We start from the raw sequence: 20,303 nt of genomic DNA, 5'->3' as shown, positions 1-20,303 counted from the left end.
CGCTGTAGGCCGAAGGGGATGGTAGGGATTGGATGAGATTGGTCATGTAATAGCATAAGATTGTTAGGGCATAGTGCCTAGTGTCCGTAATTGGTACTTTGATGATATTGTTGCAACTTGTTATGCTTAATGCTTGTCACTAGGGCCCGAGTGCCATGATCTCAGATCTGAACATGTTATTGTTTCATCATGATATTCATTGTTTATTGATCTTACCCGCAAGTTGTATACACATGTCGTTGTCCGGAACCGATGGCCCCGAAGTGACAGAAATCGGGACAACCGGAGGGAATGGTAGTGATGTGAGGATCACATGTGTTCACGGAGTGTTAATGCTTTGCTCCGGTACTCTATTAAAAGGAGTACCTTAATATCCAGTAGTTTCCCTTGAGGCCCGGCTGCCACCGGCTGGTAGGACAAAAGATGTTGTGCAAGTTTCTCATTGCGAGCACATACGACTATAATTGGAACACATGCCTATTGATTGCTTTGTACTTGGACACCGTTTTATTATTATCTGCAAATGCCCTGCTATGATTGTTACATGAGTTTCTCTCATCCATGCAACGCCCGTCATCCGTCCCCGTGCCTACAGTATTTTAATCCTGCTGTTTACTATAATCACTACTGCTGTCTTTGTTACTCTGCTGTTGTTATTTCACTACTGCTACTGCTATAAAACTGTTACTACTGATAAACTCTTGCGAGCAAGTTTGTTTCCAGGTGCAGCTGAATTGACAACTCCGCTGTTAAGGCTTCCAAGTGTTCTTTGTCTCCCCTTGTGTCGAATCAATAAATTGGGTTATACTACCCGCGAAGACTGCTGCGATCCCCTATACTTGTGGGTCATCAAGACTGTTTTCTGGCGCCGTTGCCGGGGAGCATAGCTTTATTTGGAAGTTCACTTGGATTGATATTGTTCGCTGCAAATTCTCCATCATGGGTAAACCTCGTGATACTAAGGTCGCCATATTACCATCCACTACAAGAAAAGGTACAATTCTGAGTACCTCTGCTACACTTGATTCACCATCTGTGATTGATAAACTTGTTTCACCGCCACATGCTTCACATGCGGGTACTTCTGCTGAATCTGAAAACTCTCATAATATTGATAATATTTCTGCTGTGCTTGATGATAGTGGTTCATTGGGATCTTTTCTAGATGCTACAATTGCTAGGTCTAGACAAATTGAAAATACTGAAACTCCTAATGAAAATGCTACTACACCTGTTAATTCACCTGAACTTGATTATTTTAGTAATGATCCTGATGAAGATTATGTGGAGCTTAATGATGATTTTATTGAAAAATGCAATGCTACTACTGATGCAAGAAAAATTAAAAAGTTGCTTGCAGAACATGCTCGTTAGATATAAACTGTCTCCCGATCCTAAATTTGCCACATCTCCTATAAACATTAAGGATAAAGATTATGATTTTTCTCTTGATCTATCTCATATAGCTATTGTTGAGAAAACACCCTTTTGTGGTACTGAAAAAGAAAGTGCTGTTGAACACATGATTGAGTTATCTACTCTAAGTAGCTTGTTTTCTGATGATGTTAAGAAGCGTACTTACTTTGTTGCTAAAATCTTTCCATTTTCATTAAAGGATGACGCTAAAACTTGGTATAATAATTTGCCACCTGATTCTATTAAAAGTCCAAAAGAATTGCTTGATGTTTTCTTCCGTAAATACTTTCCTGCTAGTGCTCAACATATTGCTTTGCGAGAGAATCTATAATTTTGACCGGGAAGATGGAGAGAAATTGCTCGAGGCTTGGGCGAGATTTTGCTCTCTTATTAGAGCTCGGCCTCGACCATGATTTGGAAAAGCATGATTTACTTGATATATTTTATAGTGGACTAACCATTGAGTCTAGGGCATACCTGGATAGTTGTGCTTGGTTGTGTTTTCAGGAAAAGAACTCCGGATGACGCTGAAGAATTATTGGCTAAAATAGGCCGGAATCATGATGATTGGACTACGCCTGAACCAACTCCAACGCCAATATTAAAGAAGAGGGGTTTAATTAAATTGAATGATGAAGATATGAGGGAAGCCAAGAAGTCTCTCAAGGAGAAAGGTATTAAATCTGAAGATGTGAAGAATCTTCCTCCCATAGAAGATATATGTGAGATAATTCCCCCTTCATCCATGATTGAGGTAAACTCCCTTCAACGCTTTACTAGGGAAGATATTCCGTATTCGAAACCTCCCTGCACAATGCTTAGATGAGTTTGATAATTATATTGTTAAGCAAGAAAATTTTAATATGAGAGTAGAGAATCATTTAATGGAAAATTCTCGAGCTATTAGTGAATTGCATGATATTGTAGAGAGAACCTCCAATGATGTTAAGATGCTTGTTAAACATTTTCATATGGTTCAAACTCAAATTGATCAACTCACTAAAGTGCAAAATGACTTGTTGGGGAATAATTCTAAAGAAAAACATGCTTATGAAGTAACAACTAGAGGCGGTGTTTCTACTTAGGATCCTTTATATCCTGAGGGACATCCCAAAAGAGTTGAACAAGATTCTCAACGAACTAAAACTAGTGCTCCATCTAAGAAAAAGAAAAAGAAACATAAGAATGTTGTAGAATCCTCCGAACCTGTTAATGATCCTAATAGCATTTCTCTTTCTGATGCTGAAACTGAAAGTGGTAATGAACATGATAAAGATAATGATAAGAATGATGCTTCTGATAAAGAAGATGTTGAAGAAGAACCTGAAAAGCATGATAAAAATAAAAAGTATACTAAAGAAGATTTTATTGCTAAGAAACATGGTAATGAAAGAGAACCTTGGGTGCAAAAGCAAATGCCTTTTCCTGCTAAGAAACTAAAATCAAATGAAGAAGAACACTATAATAAATTTTGCGATTGGATGAAACCTTTATTCTTGCAAATCCCTTTGATCGATGCTATTAAATTGCCTCCTTATTCAAAGTATATGAAAGATATTGTTACTAACAAAAGGAAAATCCCCAATGAGGAAATTTCCACTATGCTTGCTAATTACTCTTTCAATGGCAAAGTTCCAAAGAAGTTGGGCGATCCAGGTATACCTACTATTCCTTGTTCTATTAAGAATAATTATGTTAAAACTGCTCTATGTGACTTGGGAGCCGGTGTTAGTGTTATGCCTTTTTCTCTTTATAAGAGACTTTACTTAGACAAGTTGATACCTACTGACATATCTTTGCAAATGGCTGATAAATCTACTGCTATTCCTGTTGGTATATGTGAGGATGTTCCTGTTCAAGTTACTACTAACTGCTTGATATTAACTGATTTTGTTGTGTTGGAAATGCCTGAAGATGATAATATGTCTATTATTCTTGGGAGACCTTTTCTTAACACCGCAGGGGCTGTTATTGATTGCAATAAAGGAAATGTTACTTTCAATGTTGATGATAGGGAGTATACCGTTTATTTTCCCAAGAGGATTGAGAAAGCATGTGGAGTTAATACTATTTCTAATGTGAGAACTATCAAAGTGGGAACTATTGATTGTCCTATATATGAGCCTAAAGAAGAATATCAAACTCTCGTGATTGGATCCATATCAATACAATTCAAGGTAACATGATTGATTTGAGGTTTATTTCTTCTTATGCTATGTAAAATTTATTTGGTGGCAAGACTTGATCAACCTTGTTAACAAATATTTTTTATATGCATAGAGGAGGTAAACAACATCTCTTTCTTCCTCCACTTGCTCTTATTTGCTGTAGCACTTTTAATTTGCAAAGTTCCTTACTTAATTAGAGTTTTCAAAAAATTTCCTGGCCAGAAATAATAAACTTAATACCCAGAAATGTGCATTTTTCAAAGTTTTCAAAAATTCACAAAAATTATACTGTTGGTCCTATTTTTCGACGAGGCACCTGGGAGCACCAGAGGATGACCTGTGGGGCACCCCAGGGTGCCACACCACAGGCCGGCGCGGCCAAGGAGGGGGGCGCGCCACCCTGTGGTGTGGGCCCCTCCTTGCCCCACTATTTCATCTCTTTCTCCCAGCATCTTCTCTCTCCCGAAAAAACTCGCATCAGGTTCCTCTCACTCACGTTTTTGCTCAAGAGCTCAGGATTTTTCGATCTCTTTGCTCAGCCCAGATTTCTGTCTGAAATTTGGCACATTTGCTCTCCGGTATGTGACTCCTCCACCTATCCAAGTAGAATTTTGTTTGGTTGAGTATATCTTGAATATTTTGCTGCTGTAGGTAACATGTTTAGTGAGCTTGCATGCTTGTTCTAAGTTGTATAAACTAGTTTTGATGCATGATTAGTGCTCTAGCAAGTTCCTATAGTAGTTCCCCTTGATTATATGTCACCAAATCAAATTTTATATTGTTTGTTGAAAATTTCAGAAAATGGAGTGGAGTAGATATCAACTTAACCAACAAGAATTGGAGGTCCAACAAGTTATGAGAGTGAATCGTGAAGAGGGAGTATACCCCTCTTACTACCCATGCGCGGATTTCATGAGAAGCGCGGGAATATTGGAAGATGTTCGGAGTCTAATTTCTCGAGCAGGGTTGAGTGATTTTGTTGAAGGAGAGCCAAGACAATATGCAAAATTAACTATGTCTTTTGTGCAGGACTTTAAGTTCAATTGGTCGCGATCTAACCCCACGGTTCGGTATAAAATTTACAATAAAGTCTGTCAACTTGCCATTCGAGTGATTTTTGTGCAAGCAATTAGAGTACCGCAATGGGGATCATGCGAGAAGATAAGGGGATCGCCGCAAGAACTCTTAAACCTCTTCAAGATGATTTGCTATGGAAGGAGTTTCTCAGAGGATAGTGGTAAAATCACTAGCATTCAGCTCCCGGCTATCAGCTACTTTGCCTACTTCATTACTAAATGCGTTCTTGCTAAAAAGATTGGCGGTAAACTATCTATCCTGGATTTAGCTTTTCTAGCTGCGGCACTGCAAGGTAGTAGGACTTATAATTTGGGGGCATTGATAGCTTATAGAATTGCTACTAACCGTGAGAAAGGTGGAATTTGTGGAGGTCTCATCGCCTCTCGTTTACTAGCTTTTCATAATGTAGAACCTCATCATTTTGATATTCCATTCTCCATAGAAAAACTTGACATAGCCTCTATGATTAAACATGAATTTGTTTCTGATTCCTCCAACTTGGGTAACCTGTTTTACAAGATGACATTTTATAAGAAAGTCTGGAGAATAACTAAGAAAACTGAGAAACTAGTAAGATTGCTGCGCCTGTTCTGTCTAACCTTGATTCCAGGGAAGATTGGTCGGTCACAGAAGGTGCACTGGATGCACACATAGAGGGAGGAGGCCATCATGCAAGAGACGACACGGAGGTCGAGGAGCACCTCGACTCATCATCCGATGCAGCAAGTTCCTCGCATCAACATGTTGGGCATGTGGAGCCTCCACGCTTTTCTTCTGCACAGGAACTTTACTATGACTACGCCATGAATTATCCACCGGCGAGGAACAGCGACCCTCGTTGGGGTTGAACTCCACTTAGGCCAAAAGCCTAAGCTTGGGGGGAGGTATACCGGCATCACTCATTCTTTTCATATTATGGTTGCTGGATACTTGTACATACTTGTTTAGTCTCTTTGAGTGGTTTTCTAATGAGAGGGAGATGATATTTGGGGAAGTGCTGCCTGAAAACAGATTCTGGACTGTTACTAGAAAAATTCGTGCGCACAGCCAGAACGTTATTTTGAGCTGCCAATTTTTGTGCAGGTTCCCCAGGTTGTTATCTAACTTTCATTAGTTGAACACTTTTCGAGCTGAGCAACGTAAGATTTTTGTAAAAATCGATTTCTGTACTGCTGTTAGGTTTTGGCAGATTTCTGCCATCTCGCTTTTCTGTGTTTCTTCTAGTTTGCTATTTCTTGTTTTTGCTTTGTTTCCTTTTCAAAACACAAAAAGACCAAAAATATTTCTGTTGTTTCTCTTCATAATTTGTTTGCTTTGGTTTCTTGCATTTGTTTCGCTTTATTTGCTATTGCCAGTTTGCTATAAGAAAACCCAAAAAGATTTTGCTTTGTTTGTTTGTTTCCTTTTGTTCTTGTTCTCAAATTTGAAAACACCAAAAATATTTGCTGTTCTTCTTTGGTTTTGTAAAGTTCTTTATGAGTTCAATGGTCTTCGGTGGCTGGAGCGTGGTTTTCATTTCATATTATCCAAGGTACACAAGTGAAAAGCAATAATGACGATCTACGACAATTGGATTGTGGTGAGAGGCTGGTATGAACTCTATTTGTTTTCATTTTTGTACATATACTGATCCATGTGAGCATGCTTAGTTGGTTCATGTGAGGTATATGTTATTTGAGAAAGTCTAGTAGTTCATGATCTCTCATGTTTAACTCCAATTTATTAATATGAGTAGCATGTCATGGATGTTTGCTTGCATTGTTTTATTCATAAGTAGGTATGGCATTGTGGTATCCTCCTCTCGAATAATTCATTTATATCGACTTGGCACATGCTCACGCATGCATATGACTGAACAAAAAGTCAATTAAGCCTCGATGATCTATATTGCTTCGAGTTCTTGTATCACTTTTATGCCTCCGTTAATTTATTTTGCCGCAAGCATGATTATGACGATTCTTGCTCTCTTGATTTGTCGCTCCCTAGTCTATTGCTAGCCTTCACTTGTACTGAGCGGGAACGCTGCTCGTGCTTCCAAACACCTGAAAACCAAGTTGTTCCAAAGTGTCCACCATAAATACCTATGCATGGCATTTCAAACCATTCCAAGTAAATTCTCATGCGCTACCTTTAAAACCTTCAAAATGCTTCCCAATTTGTGTTTATGTTTCATAGCTCATGAGGAAGTATGTGGTGTTTAGCTTTCAACCTTGTCATTTACTTTTGACGGACTCTCATATGGACTAGTGGCACATCCGCTTATCCAATAATTTTGCAAAAAGAGTTGGCAATGGGATTCCCGATCCCAAATTAATTAACCTAAATAGACACACCTCCATGGTTTGTGATAGTTGGACGGCACCCGAAGGATTCGGTTAGCCATGGCTTGTGTAAGCAAAGGTTGGGGGAGTGTCATCATCATAATAAAACTAAAATAAAAAGGCACTCCTTCATGGTATGAGATTGTTGGCGGGCACCCGAGGATTCGGTTAGCCATGGTTTGTGTAAGAAAGGTTGGAAGGAGTGCCACATAAACATGCAAATAATTCATGGGAGCCGCTCTTGGAAGTCCGGTTGGCGAGGTAGTTAGTGTACCCATTACCATTCGTTGACAACGACAAACACCTCTCAAAATGATTTTACTCCTGATTTCAAAAATGAAAAGCTCTAGCGCATGTTAATCCCTGCTTCCCTCTCGCGAAGGGTCAATCTTTTACTTTTGTGTTGTGTCTCCATTCTTTTCTTTGAGCACTATCTTGAGAGCACAACTGTCATTCTTAGTATAATATGCTTGTCTCAAAATATGATTGATTGTGGTATAACTTTGATGCTTTTATCTTTGACAATCACTACTTCTAGTCTTTCTATGAACTCCAGAGGTGCCCGGGCATTTATGTTTTGCCAATCAAATACAGGCAAGCGAGATACCACTTTATCATACTCTCTTATGAACATTGGAATCTTGCTTATATGCATGATTCGTGATGCTTATTATTAATTGTTGGTACCTCTCCATGATTGACATAGCTGTTAGATGATCTTATTTGCATGTATCTCATTATGAACTGCTTAAGTATTAGCCATAGAATGAAAATATATACATCATATGAGCAAATGTGTTCGTGAAAGTTCTTTTATCGCTCAGTTGTTAACTGAATTGCTTGAGGACAAGCAATGAGTACCAGAGAAGCAACGAGCAACGAGGCGACAATAGAGATGACTCTCGAAACAATAGGCAAAATAGCGGGCCAAGGTTCCAGAGGCCTTTTGTGTCTCCCGAAGAGATGATGAACGGGCCATGTCAGATGCACTTTTTCCTCGACAGCAACGGAAAAAGACAGTCAGGACATCTGCAGAAGGATTGTCGCAATTTCCAGGCAATGCTAAGGTGGGCAGGGCATGCTAATGCTCAGGCAGCACAGAGAAATCCTCGAGAACCTAGGAGTGAGATTCACTTGCCACCTCCTCCCGCGATTACAGACGACAATCTACATCAGCTCAGAATAGCGGCAGCACCTCCACCACCGCCCCACGTTGATCCTAATTCTAACGGAGCGGTCTCGATGATTCAGAAGGGAAGGCCATCCAATAGAACTCAGAAAGTAATCTCGCGACAGGTGTTCATGGCGGAAAAAATGCCTCCACCAACAGTTGAGTACCTCAATTGGTCAGGACAAGACATTGGCTTCACCATAGCAGATCATCCACGACAAGTTCCTCGACCGAGGCGGTCGAGCACTTATCCTACCAGCAGTTATCGCAGGGTTCGATGTCTCTCGCGTGTTCATAGATGGCGGCAGCAGCTTAAACCTTATGTATGCAGATACACTAAGGAAGATGAATATATCCTTAGCAAACCTGAAACCAACGGACACGAGGTTCCATGGTATCACACCGGAGAAGCCAAGTTACCCGCTGGGGAAGATCAATCTCGATGTTCAGTTCGGGACCCGAGAAAATTATAGAATCGAGAAGTTGGAGTTTGAAGTCGTCGATTTCCCGTCACAGTACCACGCTCTGTTGGGTCGACCAGCATATGCTAGATTTATGGCGGTACCACATTACACGTACCTGTTATGGAGGATGCCTGGACCTAAGGGACCAATCACAGTCAAAGGAAGCTTCGCCCTAGCCGATAAATGTGATAAGGATTTTCATCGAATATCAGAAACTTTCGGGATGCAAGCTGAGTATTTGGCGTCAAGGCTCATGACTGACTACGACGTACTGCCAGACGTTGGAAGGCCAAATAAAGAATCAACCTTCAACACCGAGAAAAATTCTAAGGAGGTGCAGATTCACCCGACAGACCCGAAAAAGACGACGTCCATCGCAAACGACATGGACCTCGCATAGGAAAGCGCGCTCGTCGAGTTCCTCCGTGAGAACTGGAAAATCTTCGCATGGTGTCCAGCTGACATGCTAGGAGTACCCAGGGAACTTGCCGAGCACCACCTAAACTTGGATCCATTAGCGAGACCAATCAAACAACCTTTGCGGCGTTTTTCGGAACCAAACCGCAAGGCTATGCTGTCAGAAATTGATCGCCTAAGAGAAGCTGATTTTATCAAAGAGTTGTACACAGAGGCCACATGGGTAGCAAATCCGGTGTTGGTGCCGAAGAAAAACACTAAGGTCCTTCGCATGTGCGTCGACTTTACGTGTCTCAATAAACATTGTCCAAAGGATCACTTTCCCCTCCCCAGGATCGATCAAATTATCGACTCCACGGCCGGATGTGAACGTCTTTCCTTTTTGGACGCGTATTCTGGTTATAACCAGATCAGATTAAAAGAAGAAAATGAAGTAAAAACAGCGTTCATCACACCTTATGGCGTGTTTTGCTACAGAACAATGCCCTTTGGTCTGAAAAACGCGGGAACAACATATCAGAGGATGATGCAGAAGTGTCTGGCGACACAGATTGGAAAAAATGTGCAAGTATACATCGACGATGTCGTGATAACATCAAAAAAGGGGACGACGCTAATCGAGGATCTCAAGGAAACCTTTGACAACCTCGACAAATTCTGCCTCAAGCTGAACCCGACGAAGTGCTCCTTCGGCGTCCCAGCAGGAGAACTTCTTGGGTTCCTAGTTTCAGCAAGAGGGATTGAAGCAAATCCCGACAAAATACAAGCTATCGTAACAATGAGGAAGCCAACAAAGTTAAAAGAAATACAGCAATTAACTGGGAGAGTCGCAGCTTTAAGCAGATTCGTCGCCAGGCTGGGAGAAAAAGCGTTACCATTCTACGCTTTGATAAAGCAATGGGAGAAATTCCAGTGGAACGAAGAAGCCGATAGAGCTTTTGAGGATCTGAAACGCACAATCTCGACACCACCAATCTTGGTGGCGCCGAAGGAAAAAGAGCCTCTCCTGCTGTACATTGCAGCCACACCCCAGGTGGTTAGCACGGTGCTAGTTGTCGAAAGAGAAGAAGAAGGGAAACTCCATGGAGTGCAAAGGCCAGTATATTTCATCAGTGAAGTTTTATCGCCTTCCAAACAGCGGTACCCGCAGTACTAGAAGCTAGCATATGGAGTAATTACAACGGCAAGAAAGTTGCGCCACTATTTTTCGGCACACCCGATAATAGTAGTCAATGAAGCACCTCTCTCAAATATACTGAACAATCCAGAAGCCACAGGGCGTGTCTCCCTTTGGGGAATAGAACTTTCCCCTCGGGACATCACGTATGAAAAAAGAAATGCAATCAAGTCGCAAGTTTTGCCAGATTTCATTGTAGAGTGGATGGAGCTGCAAAACACGAGACCTCCAGATTTGTCGAGAACTTGGACTATGAACTTTGATGGATCCAAGAGAGTAGAAGGAGCTGGCGCAGGAGTGATACTTATATCACCTGAAGGCGACAAATTAAAGTATGTCCTACGGATGATGTTCCCAAACGCATCCAACAATGAAGCAGAATACGAAGCCCTCATACACGGGATGAAGATGGCGAAAGCTTGCGGCGCAACTCGACTAAAAATCTTTGGTGACTCACAGTTGGTGGCTCAGCAAGTTATGAACCAATGTGATGCAGTCAATGATAGCATGATAGCATACAAGGAGGTATACAATGAGCTTGAGAAGCTGTTTGATGGATGCGAGGTAAATCACATCATTAGGTTGAGCAATGATGAAGCTGACGTTCTCGCAAACATCGGGTCGCAGTGCCTCCCAATCCCACCAGGTGTATTTTGGGAAGAAATAGCGGAGAGATCCACAAAGCCGAAGAAGGCACAAAAAAAGGCAAAAGAAGAAAAAACTTCGGCGCCCCTTAAAGAAGCCGCGGAAGACGAAGAGGACCAAGAGCTTGTGATGATGGTAGAAGTTCCTTGGATGCAAGCGTACATATCGTATATCCTTCGAAAAGAGATACCCGACGATCCAGTTGAGGCAAGGCGAGTTATTCGACGGTCCAAAGCTTTTACAGTGGTCAAAGGGGAGTTATAAAAGCGAAGTATTTCAGGCGTCTTGCAAAGGTGCGTCACGCCCGAAGAAGGAAGGATAATCCTAAAGGATGTGCATGAAGGAATATGTGGTCACCATGCGAGTAGTCGAGCTATTGCAGCCAAGGTTTTTCGGGCAGGATTTTACTGGTTGATAGCAATCGAGGATGCGAAAGAGATAGTAAGAACCTGCGACGCGTGCCAGAGATTTGCCGCAAAACCTCACTCTCCGGCGGCAGAACTGATGCCAATACCATTGTCATGGCCCTTTGCCCAATGGGGACTCGATATGGTGGGCAAATTACACAAAGCCTCGCCAGGAGGTTATGAGTACTTGTTGGTTGCTGTCGACAAATTCACCAAGTGGGTAGAAGCGAAGCCAATAAATTCGCCAGACGCAGCGTCGGCAATAAAATTTGTGAAGGGCCTCGTTTTTCGGTTCGGAGTGCCTCATAGCATTGTCACAGACAACGGTACAAATTTTACATCCAAGGAATTCAAGGAGTACTGCGCAGAAGTAGGCATTAAATTGCACTTTGCGTCAGTTGGGCACCCGCAAACCAATGGCCAAGTCGAGAAAGCCAATGGCATCATCTGCAATGGTATCAAAAAGCGCTTGCTAGGACCGCTTGAAAAGGCTCGACATACCTGGCCAGAAGAGTTGCCAAGTGTTTTATGGAGTATCCGAACAACACCAAATACGGCGACACAAGAAACTCCGTTCTTCCTCGTCCACGGAGCTGAGGCAGTACTACCAATTGAGATAGAGCATGATTCTCCAAGAGTAACAGAGTATGACGAGGAAACATCACGAAAAGCTCGGGCGGATGATATGGACGCACTCGATGAAGCTCGAGATGAAGTACTTTCACGAGTCACCAAATACCAGCAGGACCTCAAAAACTACCACAGTCGACGGTTAAGGCCAAGATCTTTCCAGGTCGGAGATTTGGTCTTACGGTTAAATCAAAAAGTACTTGAAAAGCTCGAATCACCATGGCTAGGCCCTTACGTCGTCACGGAAGTCATCGACGGAGGAGCATACAGGATCAAGGACAAGAAGACGGGGGCTCCCGAGAAAAATCCCTGGAACGTGGCGCAGCTCAGGCGTTTTTACGCCTAGAGTTGAAATATAGTCCTCCTTTGTAAAAATACAATGTACTGAAACGCCCGCGAGTTTTCAGACGCACTCTTTTCCTTTTCGGGGCACCGAGTGGGGCCGGAAAGGTTTTTAATGAGGCGGGCTCGCGGTGCTGCAATATAATAAAGATAGTGGAAATATACTTCTTATTCTTCGACACGCTCGGAGGCTCAACGCCTTCAAGTTACAAAATATATACAATATAGATAAACTAGACTTACTGAAATATTTCGCCTTGGTACAATAATACCTCGCCAAATAGAACATCGGAAGCTAACAACCATAAATACAGTATACTCGTCAAAATCTTATTGCTTTGGTCTGAAAACCTCGCAACAAAAATATAGAACTTCGCCATCAAGACACTCGGGGGCTCGTAACCCATCGATGAAAAAATAAATATATCTTCTTGCAACAAGAAGAAGAATCTTTGAGATAACAAAACAGTATAAACTCTAGCCAGAGGCTCGGGGGCTCCAACAATATAAGTTGCTTTACAATATAAACAAATTCTTCGGAATCAAAGAGATCGACAAGATATAGACATAATTTCTCGCAATATAGTACAGTTCAGTTCAGTCCTAATATACTATCTATGGATAAACCTCTGGTTGTTTTGTGCTCAGCATAGGTTCCTTTGATGAAGAATTCTGAATCCATCCGAAGAAGTTCATCCATCATCGCCTCAGCCACAGGAGTAACCATCTCATTAATTGAGTCAATGTTATTTTTCTGCCGCGATTTCTTGGCCAAGCAATCAGCAACAATCTTCGTCAGGTCCAACTTGGGATGGAAAATGTGTATCATAATCATGGCAAACCTTGCGCCAGCAGTCAGTTGAGCTCGCACAAAGTTATGAATACGAGGAGCATCTCTAAATTTTTCCATCATTCCAAGAAGAGTTTTGGGAGCCTCATCTCGAGGAAATAAAGTCTTGTAAACAAGGGTTAAGGTTCTCGTGCAGAAATTGAGAAATTCGCGCACCTGACAAGCGCGATCTTGGAACCCGACAATTTGCTGGGTTCGCTCAGGAGTGGCCCAGAAAAGACAGCCATGGTTAAGAGAAAGATTGACGAGGAGATTCATCCTGACATTCACTCTTTCGTCTTCAGCAGCAGCGTCGAGAACCGAGCCTATTAAGCGACAAAGCAAGAAATCTAAGGGGAGTCACAGTAACAAAAAGAAAGAAGCAGTGTGAGGTTGGAAAAACATACCTAGCATATCCGCGCTAGCTTCAATCATTAGCTCGAGCATGCTATTTTCTCGAGTAGTGGCTTTCTCAGCTTCCGACACAGCAGCATCCTTGGCAGCTATGGCCTCTTTGGCTTGTTGAAGAGCGATTTTCTCTTTCTCGGATGCTTTTCGAGATTGTTCCATCATTGCCAGAGTTTGTTTTTTCATAGATTGAAGTTGCTGTCGAAGTTCTTGCAAATCTTGCGACAAATGTCTGCTTGAAGAACCTTCGATGAGATTATCATCGACTAGTGTTTTCTTCGAGAAGGAGGAAGCAGGAGAAGTATCGGCAGCATGAGGACTGGCAGAGTAGTTATCAAAAATCAACTGGAAAAGAAAATTTCAATATCAAATGATCGCGCAAGACAGAATTCCATTGATCTTCAGGAAATTTACATAGATATTAGAGAACAAGTTCTTCAAAAGGACTACTAAGGTAATTGTCGCCAAAGCTAATATGGTGACAATAGCTAAAGAAACAGAAAAATAAAAAAGAAGAGGCATTCAACTAGACCTCCGGCCTTGATGAGCTAGGAGTTGCAGATGGCTTGATCCCGAGATAGGCCAAGATTTTCTTCGTGTTGGGCTTGGCTGCCTTGATCAAAGATCGCCATTTTGTTTGCTCTATCCGAGTCCGTGTCGCCTACTTTCGCCCAGTCGATAGTTTGTTGGCTATCAGCGACCAAGGCAACAGTGCTTTCGATGGCAATCTTCATGTTCTCCTGGCGCATCTTCAGTCCAAGATCTTCTGGTGGATTGAAGTCCTTGGCAAGAGCTAGGAAAGTCTTGGGCTCCTCTTTCTTCGGGAAGAAGTAGGGGAACAACCTTGATAATCCTGTGTCAGCATGCTCCATGCCTTCGCGAACTTCGGTTCCATGAAACTCCAGGAAAGACAATGCGTCAAGGAGAGGATCATTGTCGGGATCTTCAAGTTCAAATTCTTGGTTTGTTTTACCTGCCGCAGAAAATATATGTTGGTCGACAGCAGGCAAGGAAAAGCAAGTCTAAGAAAGATAGAAGGGATCGACAAAATTACCAAGGAAGCGCCGATTCTGCGTGTTCAAGCGCTTGATGATAGCCTGTTCACGAGTGGCCTGTGCGGCCTTGTGCTCGTTCAAAGCAGTTTCGGCGTCATCAAGTCTTTTTTGCAGATCTTCGACACCAGCAGCTTTTGCCTTGGCCTTATCAGCCTCTGCTCTAGCTTGGCTAGCGTCAAGTTCAGCTTTCTTGCGAGCCATTTCACTTTGCTCCAGTTTCTGAGCAAGAGTGTCGACAAGCTTGTTGGCTTCTGCAAGTTTCTCTGCCAAAATAGTAAAGAATCGTCAAAATTGCGACAAAACAAGAGCAAGAAGTTGTGAACAAGGGTCATCAAAAAGTTATTACCTTCAGTTTTGCTGGCATATTCACGGTACCCAATGAATTGGGCACCGATACGAACAAGCTCTTTGATCATAGGCTGTCAAAGAAGAACAAAGAAAGAAAATATCGGTATGGGAAAAAATATGAAGGCATAAAGAAGCAAACAGAGGACATAAAGATAGTGACAAGCAAATTAAGAACTTACATCATCCAAGAGAGGATTGGAGGAGCTACCCACTTGGAGGGTAGGCTCCACGATCGTTTCCACCCTTGTCCTTTTTGGTGAAGGCACAAGAGGGCTTGAAGGAGGAGTGGGAGCGCCAACGTTTTGTTGAGGAGGCGAGGATTCCTCTCCTTCAACGGGCATCTCCGAAACAATTAAAGTATGTGACATACTCGTTCGAGCAGCCACATCAAGAGTTGGTACTTCTTCCTCATCATCACTGCGATTAAAAGTCGACAGCATAAAAAGCAAGATAGACAAAAATCTTCGAGTACAAAAATAAGGGGAAATAAAAGTGACTTACGAGCTGATGAGGGATTCAAGATATGGATCATAAGTTGCCTTCTGACGTGAAGGACCAACTTCTTTGGCTTTGGAGGTGCCGGAATCTTCGGCATCATTCCTCTTCCTCTTGTTCCGTGGAGAAACAGCAGGAGGAGGAGATTGTGCCGATGCAGTGCCTTCGGAGGCAGCCTCCTTTTCAGAAGATCCCGCAGATTTTAGAGAATCCATGGGTTCATTCATAAAAGAGGGAGCATCTTGGTTGTCGTCGGTGACAACGGCCCTTTCCTCGACTTCTCCACCTTCAGGAAGGGGAGGAAGCGAGATAAGATTTGGGTGGTTCTGTAAAAAAAAACAGGGGAAGATGTCAATAAAGGAATTACAAAAAACAAGGAGATAGCAAAGCAATAACAAATCAAGTGGAAAAGTTTACCTTGGGAAGTGGATTGGTGGCGCTGAATGGTTTTACACAGCAAGAAGAAGGGACAGGATCTTTTTTGCTGAGAGACGAGATTTTTCGGACAAGCTTCTCTAAGTCCTTGACCTCTAAATCCATCGACAACCGATCTACGTCCTTGTCGCCAGCATACTTCCAGAGAGGGTATTTGCGAGCTTGAAGAGGCTGCACCCTAGTTCTAAGAAAATACGCTGTGATCTGAATACCTGACAGCTCCTTGCCGCGAGTATTTTGCAACTCATGGATGCGAGTCATCAGGGCCTCTGTCGATATCTTTTCTTCTTCGGTAGCTTCTGCGTCCCAGGAGCGGCGGCGAAGGATTTTTTCGGCGCCATCGAAAGGAGGGATGTTGTCTTCAGCACATCCATGGTTCTTCTCCTGAATGTACAACCACTTCTTGCGCCACCCTTGAACTGAGTCAGGGAGTTTGACGTCGAAGTAATCGACGGTGGGGCGAACGGAAATTACAACGCCGCCTATATTATAGGCGACATTGGGAGAGCCATTACGGCGACAGAAGAAAATGCGCTTCCATAGCGCCCAGTTAGGCTGGACGCCAAGGAAGGTTTCACAGAGGGTGATGAAAATGGAGATGTGGAGGATAGAATTTTGCGTGAGGTGGTGAAGTTGCAGACCATAAACGAAAAGCAGTCCGCGGAGGAAAGGATGAATGGGGGCGGAGAGACCGCGGATGAGGTGGTCGACAAAACTTACCCGATACCCCATTGGAGGGGTTGGGTAGCTTTCTTCACTAGGGAAGCACAGCGCCTTGGGCTTCTTGCTGATCCCCGGCTTCTTCAGGAGATTGATGTCCTGGGTGGAAATCTTGGACCTTTCCCACTCCGCGGCTTCCAGATCCACGGCAGCCATTGATGATTCCGGCGTGCTGTGCCTGATCAACCGACGCGGTGGCATCAACAATGGCGCGGGAATGCAGCTTGGAGAAGATGAGCTTAGCGAATTGTGGAGCGCAGGAGGAGATTTTGCAGAGGAGAGCAGGAGAACGGCGCGAGCGGAAGTGCTCGAGGAAGAAGAAGGAGATCTTATATAGAGGTGCGGCGAAGCGACGGACCGTTGGATTGGAAAAGTGTGCGGCAGATGATAGCCACGTGGAAACAAGGGTAAAAAAATATTTTAACATTGGAGAAGTTACGGTACGTGCGCCAGAAAAAGCGGAGGACGTGTGTCCCCCACTTGCACGATGTGTCAAGATAGTGGATAAATTGGGCCCGCAAGGCAGCGGGAGAAGATTTGTCGTGATTTTCGGATTTGCAGTCGTGGCTATCGTCAGCAATAGCGTCACCTTAGCGGAAGAAAAAATTCGCCTCAATAGCTTCATAAAAGGCGACATGGAAAATATTTGTGAGCCTTTGATCAAACACAAGTTTTTGATCAAATGCTCGGGGGCTACTTTGAAAAAATGAAAAGATCAAGAAAGACAAAATAGAAATGGTGTGAGCCTATGATCAAATACCAATATTTGTTCATAGCCTCGGGGGCTACTCCCATCGGGAGCGCTGTTCGCGCACCCGAGAAAATTGTAAAACTTCGGGAGAGAAAGAAAATATAGTGGCATAAGATGTGGAGCCTACACCCAAGCACAAATCCTTGGCTGTAGCCTCGGGGGCTACTCCCATCGGGAACGCTGTTCGCGTGCCCGATGAAATTATAAAAAAAAAGAAAAAGAAAGATAGCAGAGCAAAATAGTATATTTCGAGTTATAAATAACTCTGCATATACTCCCATCGGGAGAGCAATATAAGTCATCTTTGACTCAATAAAATGTGCCATTCCAACAGCCGAATAAGCACTCGACAATATATTCTCGAACGCCAAAGTTGCGATCAATTTCTGAATGACGCAAAACTTTGCGAAGGTAAGACCCCAGATCCGTTCTGTGAGGCGTGGCGCCGTCTCCGACGTCGGTTTGCTACTTTTATCCGTATCAACAGATACGAAGAAAAATCCTAACGGACGCGTTAGGTACCCGATAAATATGACTGGGACTCGACAGAATGGTAAGACCTTAAGCGACACCTGTCGAAGTTTACACCAGTATCCCGAGATCATGTCCGGGGACGTGATCTTGAAGTAGGTTTTTGCGGATTGCCACTAGAGCAGTTAACTAGTACCTGATCCGTCAGATGAACTAGCCCCAACTACCATTATCCCTGTACAATATAGAAATTTATGTGAAGAAATATAGAAAAGTTAAAGTTGTTGATTAAAAATAAACAGTGGAGATTTTCCCTGACTCTACGATTCAAGCAAAATCTCGGGGGCTACTGACATAGGCATCCCAAATGGGCCTGCCGAACATGGTACCCGGGGTTTACTGAAGGCCCACTACCCGAAGAATAAGAAGATTCGGAAGCCCAAGATATTATTAAGGAAAGCTAGAGTTGTAATAGGAAGCATTATTTGTAATCTTGCGGGATGAATTAGAAACCGTCCCGGACTCTGTAACTTGTACAACACGAATCCCTCGGCTCCGCCTCCTATATAAGGGGGAGTCGAGGGACGAAGAAAGCATCGAATCATTGTCTCTCAAACCCTAGTTTTAATAATCGTCGAGTACTTTTCGGCAACCTTCGAGATCTACTTGCCCTCTACTTCCAACTAAACCCTAGTCTACAACCCGTAGGCATTGACAAGTTAATACCTTGTCATTTATTTTTCTTATATACCCAAAAATCCATAAAAATTTGAAAAACCGAAAAATTAAAAACTGTTGTTATGGGAGAACCCACAACCTATTTGGAGCTTATTAAAATATATAATAATTATAGAGAATCAAGAACGGATAAAGTCATGAGTGCTGTGATAGAAAAATTGAATACAATTGCTAAAATCTTGCTTAAACGCCATGATATAAACTGTTGCTCTCAACAGGATACTAAACATCTGAAATTCCAATGTGGCTTTAGTGAAGAAGTTTTAATTAAGAACTATAATTGGAATAGCTGTATTCATCTTGGGTTCGAAGAGGTAGAACAATTTGTTTTATTTATGGGAGCCTCTGAGATCGAATCCTTCATGGCTAAAAATTATGAAACTTGTGTTGTTTGTAAGGACCTTAAAGATTATGTCTCTTCTATCCTTAATTTTTGCATAGAAAGTTACAGCGATAATCCTTATATCATTGATTATAAAGAGAGACTCATTAATGCACAAGAATGCACTCACAATTTGCGGGAACCTGTGGAAGAAGAAATTAATGAACCGGAAAGCTCATTGGATGAAAAAGAGGAGGAAATTGATGAACCCGAAAGCTCATCTGGATGAAAAAGAAGAGGAGAGTGATGAACAAAAGGAGGAAGAATGGATTAGCTACCCATGCCAACCTTCTAATGAGAGTAACTCTTTATCTCTTACACTATTTGATTGTCCTCCATGCTTACCAAAGGAGGTTGAATGTTATGTTCCCGTGGATTCTCTTGAAATAGTACCTATGAGTAAAACTTGTGAGAATAATTATGCTACTGTTATCTACGATAATCCATGCTACTTTGATAAATCTTATGATAATGCTTTGTTTGTGCCTGATGTCGAAATGCATGGTACTAAAGAGTTTTGCGTAGCAAATGTTTATGATAAAGCTCTAGATGATGGTCCTATGTTACTTGATAATATTAATTGTACTAATAATGAAAATGGGATTGGAGAGTTCTTGACTTTATCTATGAGTCCCATATCTCTTGAGATTGATCAATCATCTTGTTATATTATTGATAAAAGTGGGTTTGAAAGTTTTAATCCCACTATTTTTGAGCTTGATAAAAATTATGTGTTTATGGATCATGAAAAACATGCTTTATGTGATAGTTATATTGTTGAGTTTGTTCATGAAGCTACTGAAAATTATTATGAGAGAGGAAAATATGGTTGTAGAAATTTGTATGGTACTAAAACACCTCTCTATACGCTGAAAATTTTAAAGTTACTCTTGTTTTATCTTCTTATGCTTGTCACTTTGTTCTTCATGAATTTATTTGTGTACAAAATTCCTATGCATAGGAAGAGGGTTAGACTTAAATGTGTTTTGAACTTGCTTTTTGATGCTCTCTTTTGCTTCAACTCTTATTCTTGCGAGTGCATCATTAAAATTGCTGAGCCCATCTTAATGGCTATAAAGAAAGCACTTCTTGGGAGATAACTGATACGTCTCCGACGTATCGATAATTTCTTATGTTCCATGCCACATTATTGATGTTATCTACATGTTTTATGCACACTTTATGTCATATTCGTGCATTTTCTGGAACTAACCTATTAACAAGATGCCGAAGTGCCGATTCTTTGTTCTGCTGTTTTTGGTTTCAGAAATCCTAGTAACGAAATATTCTTGGAATTGGACGAAATCAACGCCCAGGATCCTATTTTGCCACGAAGCTTCCAGAAGTCCGAAGAGGAGACGAAGTGGGGCCACGAGGTGGCCACACCCTAGGGCGGCGCGGCCCCCCCTTGGCCGCGCGGCCCTGTGGTGTGGGGA

This window comes from Lolium rigidum, chromosome 4 (genome assembly GCF_022539505.1).
Source record: "Lolium rigidum isolate FL_2022 chromosome 4, APGP_CSIRO_Lrig_0.1, whole genome shotgun sequence".
NCBI classification, from domain to species: domain Eukaryota; kingdom Viridiplantae; phylum Streptophyta; class Magnoliopsida; order Poales; family Poaceae; genus Lolium; species Lolium rigidum.
This window is presented reverse-complemented; position numbering follows the sequence as displayed.